The sequence below is a fragment of the Ranitomeya imitator genome, chromosome 2 (genome assembly GCF_032444005.1).
Source record: "Ranitomeya imitator isolate aRanImi1 chromosome 2, aRanImi1.pri, whole genome shotgun sequence".
NCBI classification, from domain to species: domain Eukaryota; kingdom Metazoa; phylum Chordata; class Amphibia; order Anura; family Dendrobatidae; genus Ranitomeya; species Ranitomeya imitator.
The window spans coordinates 169435460-169451764 of NC_091283.1; positions in this window are offsets into that span (position 1 = coordinate 169435460).

The window sequence follows — 16305 nt, forward strand, 5'->3', positions numbered from 1 at the left end:
GCTCTTGCCCTTGCCTGTCCCGAAGAGACCTTGGACACATATCTCCATGGATTTCATTTCTGATCTTCCGCTATCTCAGGGCATGTCTGTTATCTGGGTGATATGTGATCGCTTCTCCAAGATGGTCCATTTGGTTCCTTTGCCTAAGCTGCCTTCCTCTTCCGATCTGGTTCCTGTGTTTTTCCAGAACGTGGTTCGTTTGCACGGCATCCCTGAGAATATTGTGTCAGATAGAGGATCCCAGTTCGTTTCCAGGTTCTGGCGATCCTTTTGTAGTAGGATGGGCATTGATTTGTCGTTTTCCTCTGCTTTCCATCCTCAGACTAATGGACAGACGGAGCGAACCAATCAGACTTTGGAGGCTTATTTGAGGTGTTTTGTCTCTGCTGATCAGGACGATTGGGTGACATTCTTGCCGTTGGCTGAGTTTGCCCTTAATAATCGGGCTAGTTCCGCCACCTTGGTTTCGCCTTTTTTTTGCAACACTGGTTTCCATCCTCGCTTTTCTTCAGGTCATGTGGAGTCTTCTGACTGTCCTGGGGTGGATTCTGTGGTGGATAGGTTGCAGCGGATCTGGAATCATGTGGTGGACAACTTGAAGTTGTCACAGGAGAGGGCTCAGCGCTTTGCCAACCGCCGCCGCGGTGTGGGTCCCCGACTACGCGTTGGGGATTTGGTATGGCTTTCTTCCCGCTTTGTTCCTATGAAGGTCTCCTCTCCCAAATTTAAACCTCGTTTTATTGGTCCTTACAAGATATTGGAAATCCTTAATCCTGTATCTTTTCGTCTGGATCTTCCTGTGTCGTTTGCTATTCACAATGTATTTCATAGGTCCTTGTTGCGGCGGTACGTTGTGCCTGTAGTTCCTTCTGCTGAGCCTCCTGCTCCGGTGTTGGTTGAGGGCGAGTTGGAGTACGTGGTGGAGAAGATCTTGGATTCTCGCCTCTCCAGGCGAAGACTTCAGTACCTGGTCAAGTGGAAGGGCTATGGTCAGGAGGATAATTCCTGGGTGGTCGCCTCTGATGTTCATGCGGCCGATTTAGTTCGTGCCTTTCATGCCGCTCATCCTGATCGCCCTGGTGGTCGTGGTGAGGGTTCGGTGACCCCTCACTAAGGGGGGGGTACTGTTGTGAATTTGCTTTTTGGCTCCCTCTAGTGGTTACTAGTTTTTTGACTCTGGTTTTTCTGTCTTTCCTTTTATCCGCACCTGGGTCGTTAGTTAGGGGCGTTGCTTTATAAGCTCCCTGGACACTCAGTTCTATGCCTGGCAACGTAGTTATCAGAGCTAATCTGCTGTGCTCTTGTTTACTGATCCTGGTCCGGTTATTCAGCTAAGTCATTTACTTTGCTTTTTGCTATTTGTTTTTGGTTTTGTATTTTTGTCCAGCTTGTTCCTAATCTGTATCCTGACTTTTGCTGGAAGCTCTAGGGCGCTGGTGTTCTCCCCCCGGACCGTTAGACGGTTCGGGGGTTCTTGAATTTCCAGTGTGGATTTTTGATAGGGTTTTTTGTTGACCATATAAGTTACCTTTCTATATTCTGCTATTAGTTAGCGGGCCTCTCTGTGCTAAACCTGGTTCATTTCTGTGTTTGTCATTTCCTCTTACCTCACCGTTATTATTTGTGGGGGGCTTCTATCCTGCTTTGGGGTCCCTTTCTCTGGAGGCAAGAGAGGTCTTTGTTTTCCTCTACTAGGGGTATTTAGATTCTCCGGCTGGCGCGAGTCATCTAGGATCAACGTAGGTATGACCCCCGGCTACTTCTAGTGTTGGCGTTAGGAGTAGATATATGGTCAACACAGTTACCACTGCCCTATGAGCTGGATTTTTGTATCTTGCAGACTTCCACGTTCCTCTGAGACCCTCGCCATTGGGGTCATAACAGTAGCCCACCCCGTGCACACGATGCCCCCAGCCTGGCTGCCAGCTTCCACCACAGGACCTGTTGTGAATTCTGTGGCCAAGCTCCCTCCTGTGGTCGTGAGTGGTACTTCGGCTGGTTCTGTCTATGAGCTTCCTTTGGTGGATGAGAGTGGTACTGCGGCTTCTGAGTTTCCTTCCTCAGGTGATGAGGTTAAGTCGTTAGGTGCTGCTCTATTTAACTCCACCTAGTGCTTTGATCCTGGCCTCCAGTCAATGTTCTAGTATTGGTCTTGCTTCCTCCTGGATCATTCCTGTGGCCTGTCTATCCTGCATAAGCTAAGTTTTGCTTGTGTCATTTTTGTTTGCTATTTTTTCTGTCCAGCTTGCTATATTGGTTTCTCTTGCTTGCTGGAAGCTCTGGGACGCAGAGGGAGCACCTCCGTACCGTTAGTCGGTGCGGAGGGTCTTTTTGCCCCCTCTGCGTGGTTGTTTGTAGGGTTTTGTGTTGACTGCAAAGCAATCTTTCCTATCTTCGGTCTGTTCAGTAAGTTGGGCCTCACTTTGCTAAATCTACTTCATCTCTGCGTTTGTATTTTCATCTCTACTCACAGTCATTATATGTGGGGGGCTGCCTTTTCCTTTGGGGTATTTCTCTGAGGCAAGGTAGGCTTATTTTTCTTTCTTAGGGCTAGCTAGTTTCTCAGGCTGTGCTCGAGGCGCATAGGACTGGTCAGGAGCGCTCCACGGCTACCTTTAGTGTGGTTGGATAGGATTAGGGATTGCGGTCAGCAGAGTTCCCACGTCTCAGAGCTCGTCCTATGTTTTTGGTAATTGTCAGGTCACTTTGTGTGCTCTGAACTTCAAGGTCCATTGTGGTTCTGAATTACCTGTTCATAACAGTACTGGAGGCCCAAAGTACTAATGCTTCTCAATAGAGGGAAAAGAGAAGTTCTGAGACCATTTTTTTTTCTTTGCACTGTGTTCTGTCTTTCTTTTCCCCTTTACATCAGGGTGGTTCAGAACACAGGTGTGGACATGGACATTCAGGGTCTGTTCTCTTTGATGGATAATCTCGCTATAAATGTACAGAATATTCAAGATTTAGTGGTCCAGAATCCTATGTTAGAACCTAAAATTCCTATTCCTGAGTTATTTTCTGGAGATAGAGCTAAGTTTTTGAATTTTAAAAAAAATTGCAAACTATTTCTGGCTTTGAAACCCCGCTCCTCTGGTGACCCAGTTCAACAAGTTAAGTTTATTATTTCTTTATTACGTGGCGACCCTCAAGACTGGGCCTTTTCCCTTGCGCCAGGAGATCCTGCATTATGTAATATTGATGCGTTTTGTTCTGGCACTCGGATTGCTGTACGATGAACCTAATTCAGTGGATCAGGCAGAGAAAAATTTGCTGGCTCTGTGTCAGGGTCAGGATGAGATAGAGATTTATTGTCAGAAGTTTAGAAAGTGGTCCGCGCTCACTCAATGGAATGAATGTGCGCTGGCAGCTATTTTCAGAAAGGGTCTCTCTGAAGCCCTTAAGGATGTCATGGTGGGATTTCCTATGCCTGCTGGTCTGAATGAGTCTATGTCTTTGGCCATTCAAATCGGTCGACGCTTGCGTGAGCGTAAATCTGTGCACCATTTGGCGGTATTATCTGAGCATAAACCTGAGCCTATGCAGTGCGATAGGACTTTGACCAGAGCTGAAAGGCAAGAACACAGACATCAGAATGGGCTGTGTTTCTACTGTGGTGATTCCACTCATGCTATCTCCGATTGTCCTAAGCGCACTAAGCGGTTCGCTAGGTCTGCCACCATTGGTACGGTACAGTCGAAATTTCTTTTGTCCGTTACTTTGATCTGCTCTTTGTCTTCCTATTCTGTCATGGCATTTGTGGATTCAGGCGCTGCCCTGAATTTGATGGACTTGGAGTTTGCTAGGCGCTGTGGGTTTGTCTTGGAGCCCTTGCAGTGTCCTATTCCATTGAGAGGAATTGATGCTACGCCTTTGGCCAAGAATAAGCCTCAGTATTGGACCCAGCTGACCATGTGCATGGCTCCTGCGCACCAGGAGGATATTCGCTTTCTGGTGTTGCATAATCTGCATGATATGGTCATGTTGGGGTTGCCATGGCTACAAGTCCTTAACCCAGTATTAGATTGGAAATCAATGTCTGTGTCCAGCTGGGGTTGTCAGGGGGTACATGGTGATGTTCCATTTCTGTCTATCTCATCATCCACCCCTTCTGAGGTCCCAGAGTTCTTGTCTGATTACCGGGATGTATTCGATGAGCCCAAGTCCAATGCCCTACCTCCGCATAGGGATTGTGATTGTGCTATCGATTTGATTCCTGGTAGTAAGTTTCCTAAGGGTCGACTGTTTAATTTATCTGTACCTGAGCACGCCGCTATGCGGAGTTACGTGAAGGAGTCTTTGGAGAAGGGTCATATTCGCCCGTCATCGTCGCCATTTGGTATCTTTTTTGTGGCCAAGAAGGATGGTTCGCTGAGACCTTGTATTGATTACCGCCTTCTAAATAAAATTACGGTCAAATTTCAGTACCCCTTGCCGCTGCTGTCTGATTTGTTTGCTCGGATTAAGGGGGCTAGTTGGTTCACCAAGATAGATCTTCGTGGTGCATATAATCTTGTGCGTATTAAACGGGGCGATGAATGGAAAACAGCATTTAATACGCCCGAAGGCCATTTTGAGTACCTGGTTATGCCATTCGGGCTTTCTAATGCTCCATCAGTGTTTCAGTCCTTTATGCATGACATCTTCCGAGAGTACCTGGATAAATTCCTGATTGTATACTTGGATGATATTTTGGTCTTCTCGGATGATTGGGAGTCTCATGTGAAGGTCAGAATGGTGTTCCAGGTCCTGCGTGCTAATTCTTTGTTTGTGAAGGGGTCAAAGTGTCTCTTTGGTGTTCAGAAGGTTTCATTTTTGGGGTTCATTTTTTCTCCTTCTACTATCGAGATGGACCCTGTTAAAGTTCAGGCCATTTATGATTGGACTCAGCCAACATCTCTGAAGAGTCTGCAGAAGTTCCTGGGCTTTGCTAATTTTTATCGTCGCTTCATCAATAATTTTTCTAGTATTGCTAAACCGTTGACTGATTTAACCAAGAAGGGTGCTGATGTGGTCAATTGGTCTTCTGCTGCTGTGGAAGCTTTTCAGGAGTTGAAGCGTCGTTTTTCTTCTGCCCCTGTGTTGTGCCAACCAGATGTTTCGCTTCCGTTCCAGGTCGAGGTTGATGCTTCTGAAATTGGAGCAGGGGCTGTTTTGTCGCAGAGAAGTTCTGATTGCTCGGTGATGAAACCATGCGCCTTCGTTTCCAGGAAATTTTCGCCTGCTGAGCGAAATTATGATGTTGGCAATCGAGAGTTGCTAGCCATGAAGTGGGCATTCGAGGAGTGGCGTCATTGGCTTGAAGGAGCTAAGCATCGCGTGGTGGTCTTGACTGATCACAAGAACTTGACTTATCTCGAGTCTGCCAAACGGTTGAATCCTAGACAGGCTCGTTGGTCGCTGTTTTTCTCCCATTTTGACTTTGTGGTTTCGTACCTTCCGGGCTCTAAAAATGTTAAGGCGGATGCCCTGTCTAGGAGTTTTGTGCCCGATTCTCCGGGTTTGCCTGAGGCGGGTATTCTCAAAGAGGGGGTAATTTTGCCTGCCATCTCCCCTGATTTGCGGCGGGTGCTGCAAAAATTTCAGGCTAATAGACCTGACCGTTGCCCAGCGGAGAAACTGTTTGTCCCTGATAAATGGACTAGTAGAGTTATCTCTGAGGTTCATTGTTCGGTGTTGGCTGGTCATCCTGGAATCTTTGGTACCAGAGATTTGGTGGCTAGATCCTTTTGGTGGCCGTCTCTGTCGCGGGATGTGCGTTCTTTTGTGCAGTACTGTGGGATTTGTGCTCGGGCTAAGCCCTGCTGTTCTCGTGCCAGTGGGTTGCTTTTGCCCTTGCCGGTCCCGAAGAGGCCTTGGACACATATCTCTATGGATTTTATTTCGAATCTCCCCGTCTCTCAAAGAATGTCGGTCATTTGGGTGGTTTGTGATCGTTTCTCTAAGATGGTCCATTTGGCGCCCTTGTCTAAATTGCCTTCCTCCTCTGATTTGGTGCCATTGTTTTTCCAGCATGTGGTTCGTTTACATGGCATTCCAGAGAACATCGTTTCTGACAGAGGTTCCCAGTTTGTTTCGAGGTTTTGGCGAGCCTTTTGTGTTAGGATGGGCATTGATTTATCTTTTTCCATGGCTTTCCATCCTCAGACAAATGGCCAGACTGAACGAACCAATCAGACCTTGGAAACATATCTGAGATGTTTTGTTTCTGCTGATCAGGATGATTGGGTGTCCTTTTTGCCTTTGGCTGAGTTCTCCCTTAATAATCGGGCCAGCTCGCTACTTTGGTTTCGCCGTTTTTCTGCAATTCTGGGTTCCACCCTCGTTTCTCTTCAGGGCAGGTTGAGTCTTCGGACTGTCCTGGTGTGGATACTGTGGTGGATAGGTTGCAGCAGATTTGGACTCATGTAGTGGACAATTTGACTTTGTCCCAGGAGAAGGCTCAACGTTTCGCTAACCGCAGGCGCTGTGTGGGTCCCCGACTTCGTGTTGGGGATTTGGTTTGGTTGTCATTTCGTTATATTCCTATGAAGGTTTCCTCTCCTAAGTTTAAGCCTCGTTTCATTGGTCCATATAGGATTTCTGAGGTTCTTAATCCTGTGTCTTTTCGTTTGACTCTTCCAGCTTCTTTTTCCATCCATAACGTGTTCCATAGGTCATTGTTGCGGAGATACGTGGCACCTGTGGTTCCATCTATTGATCCTCCTGCTCCGGTTTTGGTTGAAGGGGAGTTGGAGTATATAGTGGAGAAGATTTTGGATTCTCATATTTCGAGACGAAAACTCCAGTATCTGGTTAAAGGGACTCTGTCACCTGAATTTGGCGGGACTGGTTTTGGATCATATGGGCGGAGTTTTCGGGTGTTTGATTCACCCTTTCCTTACCCGCTGGCTGCATGCTGGCTGCAATATTGGATTGAAGTTCATTCTCTGTCCTCCATAGTACACGCCTGCGCAAAGCAATCTTGCCTTGTGCAGGCGTGTACTATGGAGGACATAGAAAGAACTTCAATCCAATATTGCAGCCAGCATGCAGCCAGCGGGTAACGGAAAGGGTGAATCAAACACCAAAAAACTCCGCCCATATGACCCAAAACCAGTCCCGCCAAATTCAGGTGACAGGTTCCCTTTAAGTGGAAAGGTTATGGTCAGGAAGATAATTCCTGGGTCTTTGCCTCTGATGTCCATGCTGCCGATCTGGTTCGTGCCTTTCATGTGGCTCATCCTGGTCGGCCTGGGGGCTCTGGTGAGGGTTCGGTGACCCCTCCTCAAGGGGGGGGTACTGTTGTGAATTCTGTGGCCAAGCTCCCTCCTGTGGTTGTGAGTGGTACTTCGGCTGGTTCTGTCTATGAGCTTCCTTTGGTGGATGAGAGTGGTACTGCGGCTTCTGAGTTTCCTTCCTCAGGTGATGAGGTTAAGTCGTTAGGTGCTGCTCTATTTAACTCCACCTAGTGCTTTGATCCTGGCCTCCAGTCAATGTTCTAGTATTGGTCTTGCTTCCTCCTGGATCGTTCCTGTGGCCTGTCTATCCTGCATAAGCAAAGTTTTGCTTGTGTCATTTTTGTTTGCTATTTTTTCTGTCCAGCTTGCTATATTGGTTTTTCTTGCTTGCTGGAAGCTCTGGGACGCAGAGGGAGCACCTCCATACCGTTAGTCGGTGCGGAGGGTCTTTTTGCCCCCTCTGCGTGGTTGTTTGTAGGGTTTTGTGTTGACCGCAAAGCAATCTTTCCTATCTTCGGTCTGTTCAGTAAGTTGGGCCTCACTTTGCTAAATCTATTTCATCTCTGCGTTTGTATTTTCATCTCTACTCACAGTCATTATATGTGGGGGGCTGCCTTTTCCTTTGGGGTATTTCTCTGAGGCAAGGTAGGCTTATTTTTCTTTCTTAGGGCTAGCTAGTTTCTCAGGCTGTGCTCGAGGCGCATAGGACTGGTCAGGAGCGCTCCACGGCTACCTTTAGTGTGGTTGGATAGGATTAGGGATTGCGGTCAGCAGAGTTCCCACGTCTCAGAGCTTGTCCTATGTTTTTGGTAATTGTCAGCTCACTTTGTGTGCTCTGAACTTCAAGGTCCATTGTGGTTCTGAATTGTGGTTCATAACAAGGACCAGGTATAGCTGCCAGTTTTTGCTGCCCACACCCTGCCCCGGTCCATGCAGAAGTCATATAGCGAACGCTAATTTCCTCCAGTCCCGACCACCCCACAGTGCTGGCATTCTGTGCCCCCAGTACCCACCATCTCCTCCCACACCGGGCTCCGGTCGCTGGAGGAAGGATATGTGTGCTCTATCATCCCCCCAGGAAATCGCCAGAGGCAGGGGCGGACACATATAGCTTGGGGCCCCTGTGCAGGAAATGTGTCTGGGCCCCCCGCCTTTTAAGGCGACAAAGCTATATATATATATATATATATATATATATATATATATATACAGTCATGGCCAAAAGTATTGACACCCCTGCAATTCTGTCAAATAATACTCATTTTCTTCCTGAAAATGATAACAAACCCAAATTATTTGGTATTATTATCTTCATTTAATTTGTCTTAAATGAAAAAAACACAAAAAGAATTGTCCTAAAGCCAAATTGGATATAATTCCACACCAAACATAAAAAAGGGGGTGGACAAAAGTATTGGCACTGTTCGAAAAATCATGTGATGCTTCTCTAATTTGTGTAATTAACAGCACCTGTAACTTACCTGTGGCACCTAACAGGTGTTGGCAATAACTAAATCACACTTGCAGCCAGTTGACATGGATTAAAGTTGACACAACCTCTGTCCTGTGTCCTTGTGTGTACCACATTGAGCATGGAGAAAAGAAAGAAGACCAAAGAACTGTCTGAGGACTTGAGAAACCAAATTGTGAGGAAGCATGAGCAATCTCAAGGTTACAAGTCCATCTCCAAAGACCTGAATGTTCCTGTGTCTACCGTGCGCAGTGTCATCAAGAAGTTTAAAGCCCATGGCACTGTGGCTAACCTCCCTAGATGTGGACGGAAAAGAAAAATTTACAAGAGATTTCAACGCAAGATTGTGCGGATGTTGGATAAAGAACCTCGACTAACATCCAAACAAGTTCAAGCTGCCCTGCAGTCCGAGGGTACAACAGTGTCAACCCGTACTATCTGTCGGCGTCTGAATGAAAAGGGACTGTATGGTAGGAGACCCAGGAAGACCCCACTTCTTACTCCGAGACATAAAAAAGCCAGGCTGGAGTTTGGCAAAACTTACCTGAAAAAGCCTAAAAAGTTTTAGAAGAATGTTCTCTGGTCAGATGAGACAAAAGTAGAGCTTTTTGGGCAAAGGCATCAACTTAGAGTTTACAGGAGAAAAAAAAGAGGCATTCAAAGAAAAGAACACGGTCCCTACAGTCAAACATGGTGGAGATTCCCTGATGTTTTGGGGTTGCTTTGCTGCCTCTGGCACTGGACTGCTTGACCGTGTGCATGGCATTATGAAGTCTGAAGACTACCAACAAATTTTGCAGCATAATGTAGGGCCCAGTGTGAGAAAGCTTGGTCTCCCTCAGAGGTCATGGGTCTTCCAGCAGGACAATGACCCAAAACACACTTCAAAAAGCACTAAAAAATGGTTTGAGAGAAAGCACTGGAGACTTCTAAGGTGGCCAGCAATGAGTCCAGACCTGAATCCCATAGAACACCTGTGGAGAGATCTAAAAATGGCAGCTTCAAATATCAGGGACCTGGAGCAGTTTGCCAAAGAAGAATGGTCTAAAATTCCAGCAGAGCATTGTAAGAAACTCATTGATGGTTACCGGAAGTGGTTGGTCGCAGTTATTTTGGCTAAAGGTTGTGCAACCAAGTATTAGGCTGAAGGTGACAATACTTTTGTCTGGCCCATTTTTGGAGTTTTGTGTGAAATGATCAATGTTTTGCTTTTTGCTTCATTCTCTTTTGTGTTTTTTCACTTAAGACAAATTAAATGAAGACAATAATACCAAATAATTTGTGTTTGCAATCATTTTCAGGAAGAAAATTAGTATTATCTGACAGAATTGCAGGGGTGTCAATACTTTTGGCCATGACTGTGTATATATATATATTATTATTATTATTTATTGTTATAGCGCCATTTATTCCATGGCGCTTTACATGTGAGGAGGGGTATACATAATAAAAACAAGTACAATAATCTTAAACAATACAAGTCATAACTGGTACAGGAGGAATGAGGACCCTGCCCGCGAAGGCTCACAATCTACAAGGGATGGGTGAGAATACAGTAGGTGAGGGTAGAGCTGGTCATGCAGCGGTTTGGTCGATCAGTGGTAACTGCAGGTTGTAGGCTTGTCTGAAGAGGTGGGTCTTCAGGTTCTTTTTGAAGGTTTCGATGGTAGGCGAGAGTCTGATGTGTTGTGGTAGAGGGTTCCAGAGTAGGGGTGATACGCGAGAGAAATCTTGTATACGATTGTGGGAAGAGGAGATAAGGGGGAGTAGAGTAGGAGATCTTGTGAGGATCGGAGGTTGCGGGTAGGTAAGTACCGGGAGACGAGGTCGCAGATGTATGGAGGAGACAGGTTGTGGATGGCTTTGTACGTCATGGTTAGTTATATATATATATATATCTATAATATAACGCTGGGAGCGTCACTCTGTCCGAAGCCTTTATAGACTGCGCAGGCGCAAGTGACGCTCCCGGGAGATCGCGGTATGCGTTCACACTGAACGCACACCGCGATCTCCAACAGAGAAGCAGGGACCGCCAGGAGGGTGAGTATCGGCCATATTCACCTGTCCTGCGTTCCACCGCTGAGCGCCGCCATCTTCCCGGTCTTCGGCCTGTGACCTTCAGTTCAGAGGGCGCGAAGACGCGCTTAATGCGCGCCGGCGCCGCCCTCTGACTGAACAGTCACAGCCAGGAGACCGGGAAGATGGCGGCGCGCAGCGCTGGAACGGGACAGACAGGTGAGTATAGTAAGTGCTGGGGGGCCTGAGCTGGCGGTGATACCGGCACCTGACCCCCACAGCGCGCCGGTGTCCCCGCCAGCTCAGGCCCCCGGATGGGTGCAGCACATGACAGGATGGGGACGCAGGATGGTTGCAGCACATACCAGGATGGGGACGCAGGATTGTGGCAGCACATACCAGGATGGGGACACAGGATGGTTGCAGCACATACCAGGATGGGGACGCAGGATGGTGGCAGCACATACCAGGATGGGGACGCAGGATGGTTGCAGCACATACCAGGATGGGGATGCAGGATGGGTGCAGCACATGACAGGATGGAGACGCAGGATGGTTGCAGCACATACCAGGATGGGGACGCAGGATGGTTGCAGCACATACCAGGATGGGGACGCAGGATAGGGACGCAGGATGGTTGCAGCACATACCAGGATGGTTGCAGCACATACCAGGATGGGGACGCTGGATGGAGACGCAGGATGGTTGCAGCACATACCAGGATGGGGACGCAGGATGGGGACGCAGGATGGTTGCAGCACATACCAGGATGGGGACGCAGGATGGTTGCAGCACATACCAGGATGGGGACGCAGGATGGGGAAGCAGGATGGGTGCAGCACATGACAGGATGGGGACGCAGGATGGGTGCAGCACATACCAGGATGGGGACGCAGGATGGGGACGCAGGATGGGTGCAGCACATACCAGGATGGGGACGCAGGATGGGTGCAGCACATGACAGGATGGGGACGCAGGATGGGTGCAGCACATGACAGGATGGGGACGCAGGATGGGTGCAGCACATACAAGGATGGGGACGCAGGATGGGTGCAGCACATGACAGGATGGGGACGCAGGATAGGTGCAGCACATGACAGGATGGGGGCGCAGGATGGGTGCAGCACATGACAGGATGGGGACGCAGGATGGGGACGCAGGATGGTTGCAGCACATACCAGGATGGGGACGCAGGATGGGGACGCAGGATGGTTGCAGCACATACCAGGATGGGGACGCAGGATGGTTGCAGCACATACCAGGATGGGGACGCAGGATGGGGAAGCAGGATGGGTGCAGCACATACCAGGATGGGGACGCAGGATGGGTGCAGCACACGACAGGATGGGGACGCAGGATGGGTGCAGCACATGACAGGATGGGGACGCAGGATGGGTGCAGCACATGACAGGATGGGGACGCAGGATAGGTGCAGCACATGACAGGATGGGGGCGCAGGATGGGTGCAGCACATGACAGGATGGGGACGCAGGATGGGGACGCAGGATGGGTGCAGCACATACCAGGATGGGGACGCAGGATGGGTGCAGCACATGACAGGATGGGGGGCGCAGGATGGGTGCAGCACATGACAGGATGGGGACGCAGGATGGGTGCAGCACATGACAGGATGGGGACGCAGGATGGGTGCAGCACATGACAGGATGGGGGCGCAGGATGGGTGCAGCACATGACAGGATGGGGACGCAGGAAGGGTGCAGCACATGACAGGATGGGGACGCAGGATGGGTGCAGCACATGACAGGATGGGAACGCAGGATGGAGCAGCACATGACAGAACGGGGGCGCAGGATAGGTGCAGCACATGACAGGATGGGGGCGCAGGATGGGTGCAGCACATGACAGGATGGGGACGCAGGATGGGGACGCAGGATGGGTGCAGCACATACCAGGATGGGGACGCAGGATGGGTGCAGCACATGACAGGATGGGGGGCGCAGGATGGGTGCAGCACATGACAGGATGGGGACGCAGGATGGGTGCAGCACATGACAGGATGGGGACGCAGGATGGAGACGCAGGATGGGTGCAGCACATACCAGGATGGGGACGCAGGATGGGTGCAGCACATGACAGAACGGGGACGCAGGATGGGTGCAGCACATACCAGGATGGGGACGCAGGATGGGTGCAGCACATGACAGGATGGGGACGCAGGATGGTTGCAGCACATACCAGGATGGGGACGCAGGATGGGGACGCAGGATGGTTGCAGCACATACCAGGATGGGGACGCAGGATGGTTGCAGCACATACCAGGATGGGGACGCAGGATGGGGAAGCAGGATGGGTGCAGCACATACCAGGATGGGGACGCAGGATGGGTGCAGCACACGACAGGATGGGGACGCAGGATGGGTGCAGCACATGACAGGATGGGGACGCAGGATGGGTGCAGCACATGACAGGATGGGGACGCAGGATAGGTGCAGCACATGACAGGATGGGGGCGCAGGATGGGTGCAGCACATGACAGGATGGGGACGCAGGATGGGGACGCAGGATGGGTGCAGCACATACCAGGATGGGGACGCAGGATGGGTGCAGCACATGACAGGATGGGGGGCGCAGGATGGGTGCAGCACATGACAGGATGGGGACGCAGGATGGGTGCAGCACATGACAGGATGGGGACGCAGGATGGGTGCAGCACATGACAGGATGGGGGCGCAGGATGGGTGCAGCACATGACAGGATGGGGACGCAGGAAGGGTGCAGCACATGACAGGATGGGGACGCAGGATGGGTGCAGCACATGACAGGATGGGGACGCAGGATGGAGCAGCACATGACAGAACGGGGGCGCAGGATGGCAGCAGCACATGACAGAACGGGGGCGCAGGATGGGTGCAGCACATGACAGAACGGGGCGCAGGATGGGTGCAGCACATGACAGGATGGAGGCTGTTGTGAATTCTGTGGCAGAACTCCCTCCTGTGGTCACAAGTGGTACTTCGGTTGGTTCTCTCTGTGAGCTTCCATTGGTGGAGGAAAGTGGTACTGTGGCTTCTGAGTTTCCTTCCTCAGGTGATGTGGTGAAGTCGTTAGGTGCATCTCTATTTAACTCCACCTAGTGCTTTGATCCTGGCTTCCAGTCAATGTTCTAGTATTGGACCTGTTTCCTCCTGGATCGTTCCTGTGGCCTGCTGCTCTGCATAGCTAAGTTCCTCTTTGCTATTTGTTTGCTGTTTTTTTCTGTCCAGCTTGTCAATTTGTTTTTTACTGCTTGCTGGAAGCTCTGGGACGCAGAGGGTGTACCTCCGTGCCGTTAGTTCGGTATGGAGGGTCTTTTTGCCCCCTTTGCGTGGTTTTTGTAGGGTTTTGTGTTGACCGCAAAGTTATCTTTCCTATCCTCGCTCTGTTCAGAAAGTTGGGCCTCACTTTGCTAAATCTATTTCATCTCTACGTTTGTCTTTTCATCTTAACTCACAGTCATTTTCCTTTGGGGTATTTCTCTGAGGCAAGGTAGGCTTATTTTCTATCTTCAGGCTAGCTAGTTTCTCAGGCCATGCCGAGTTGCATAGGCAGCGTTAGGCGCAATCCACGGCTGCCTTTAGTGTGGTTGGAGAGGATTAGGGATTGCGGTCAATAGAGTTCCCACGTCTCAGAGCTCGTCCTTGTTTTTTGGGTTATTGCCAGGTCACTGTATGTGCGCTGACCTCTATGTCCATTGTGGTACTGAATTACCTTTCATAACAGTACTGGAAGCCCAAAGTACTAATGATTCTCAATAGAGGGAAAAAAGAAGTTCTGAGACCATTTTTTTTTCTTTGCACTGTGTTTTGCCTTTTTTTTCCCCTAGACATTTGGGTGGTTCAGGACACAGGTGTAGCAATGGACATTAAAGGTCTGTCTTCATGTGTGGATCAGCTCACGGCAAGAGTACAAAGTATTCAAGACTTTGTGGTTCAGAATTCTATGTTAGAACCGAGAATCAGAAAGCATGGAAAGTCTACTTCTAAAGCAGATAGATGAAGCTGCAACCCATAATGAGGTCCTGGTTATGGGGGACTTTAACTACCCGGATATTAACTGGGAAACAGAAACCTGTGAAACCCATAAAGGCAACAGGTTTCTGCTAATAACCAAGAAAAATTATCTTTCACAATTGGTGCAGAATCCAACCAGAGGAGCAGCACTTTTAGACCTAATACTATCTAATAGACCTGACAGAATAACAAATCTGCAGGTGGTTGGGCATTTAGGAAATAGCGACCACAATATTGTGCAGTTTCACCTGTCTTTCACTAGGGGGACTTGTCAGGGAGTCACAAAAACATTGAACTTTAGGAAGGCAAAGTTTGAACAGCTTAGAGATGCCCTTAATCTGGTAGACTGGGACAATATCCTCAGAAATGAGAATACAGATAATAAATGGGAAATGTTTAAGAACATCCTAAATAGGCAGTGTAAGCGGTTTATACCTTGTGGGAATAAAAGGACTAGAAATAGGAAAAACCCAATGTGGCTAAACAAAGAAGTAAGACAGGCAATTAACAGTAAAAAGAAAGTATTTGCACTACTAAAGCAGGATGGCACCATTGAAGCTCTAAAAAACTATAGGGAGAAAAATACTTTATCTAAAAAACTAATTAAAGCTGCCAAAAAGGAAACAGAGAAGCACATTGCTAAGGAGAGTAAAACTAATCCCAAACTGTTCTTCAACTATATCAATAGTAAAAGAATAAAAACTGAAAATGTAGGCCCCTTAAAAAATAGTGAGGAAAGAATGGTTGTAAATGACGAGGAAAAAGCTAACATATTAAACACCTTCTTCTCCACGGTATTCACGGTGGAAAATGAAATGCTAGGTGAAATCCCAAGAAACAATGAAAACCCTATATTAAGGGTCACCAATCTAACCCAAGAAGAGGTGCGAAACCGGCTAAATAAGATTAAAATAGATAAATCTCCGGGTCCGGATGGCATACACCCACGAGTACTAAGAGAACTAAGTAATGTAATAGATAAACCATTATTTCTTATTTTTAGTGACTCTATAGCGACAGGGTCTGTTCCGCAGGACTGGCGCATAGCAAATGTGGTGCCAATATTCAAAAAGGGCTCTAAAAGTGAACCTGGAAATTATAGGCCAGTAAGTCTAACCTCTATTGTTGGTAAAATATTTGAAGGGTTTCTGAGGGATGTTATTCTGGATTATCTCAATGAGAATAACTGTTTAACTCCATATCAGCATGGGTTTATGAGAAATCGCTCCTGTCAAACCAATCTAATCAGTTTTTATGAAGAGGTAAGCTATAGACTGGACCACGGTGAGTCATTGGACGTGGTATATCTCGATTTTTCCAAAGCGTTTGATACCGTGCCGCACAAGAGGTTGGTACACAAAATGAGAATGCTTGGTCTGGGGGAAAATGTGTGTTAATGGGTTAGTAACTGGCTTAGTGATAGAAAGCAGAGGGTGGTTATAAATGGTATAGTCTCTAACTGGGTCGCTGTGACCAGTGGGGTACCGCAGGGGTCAGTATTGGGACCTGTTCTCTTCAACATATTCATTAATGATCTGGTAGAAGGTTTACACAGTAAAATATCGATATTTGCAGATGATACAAAACT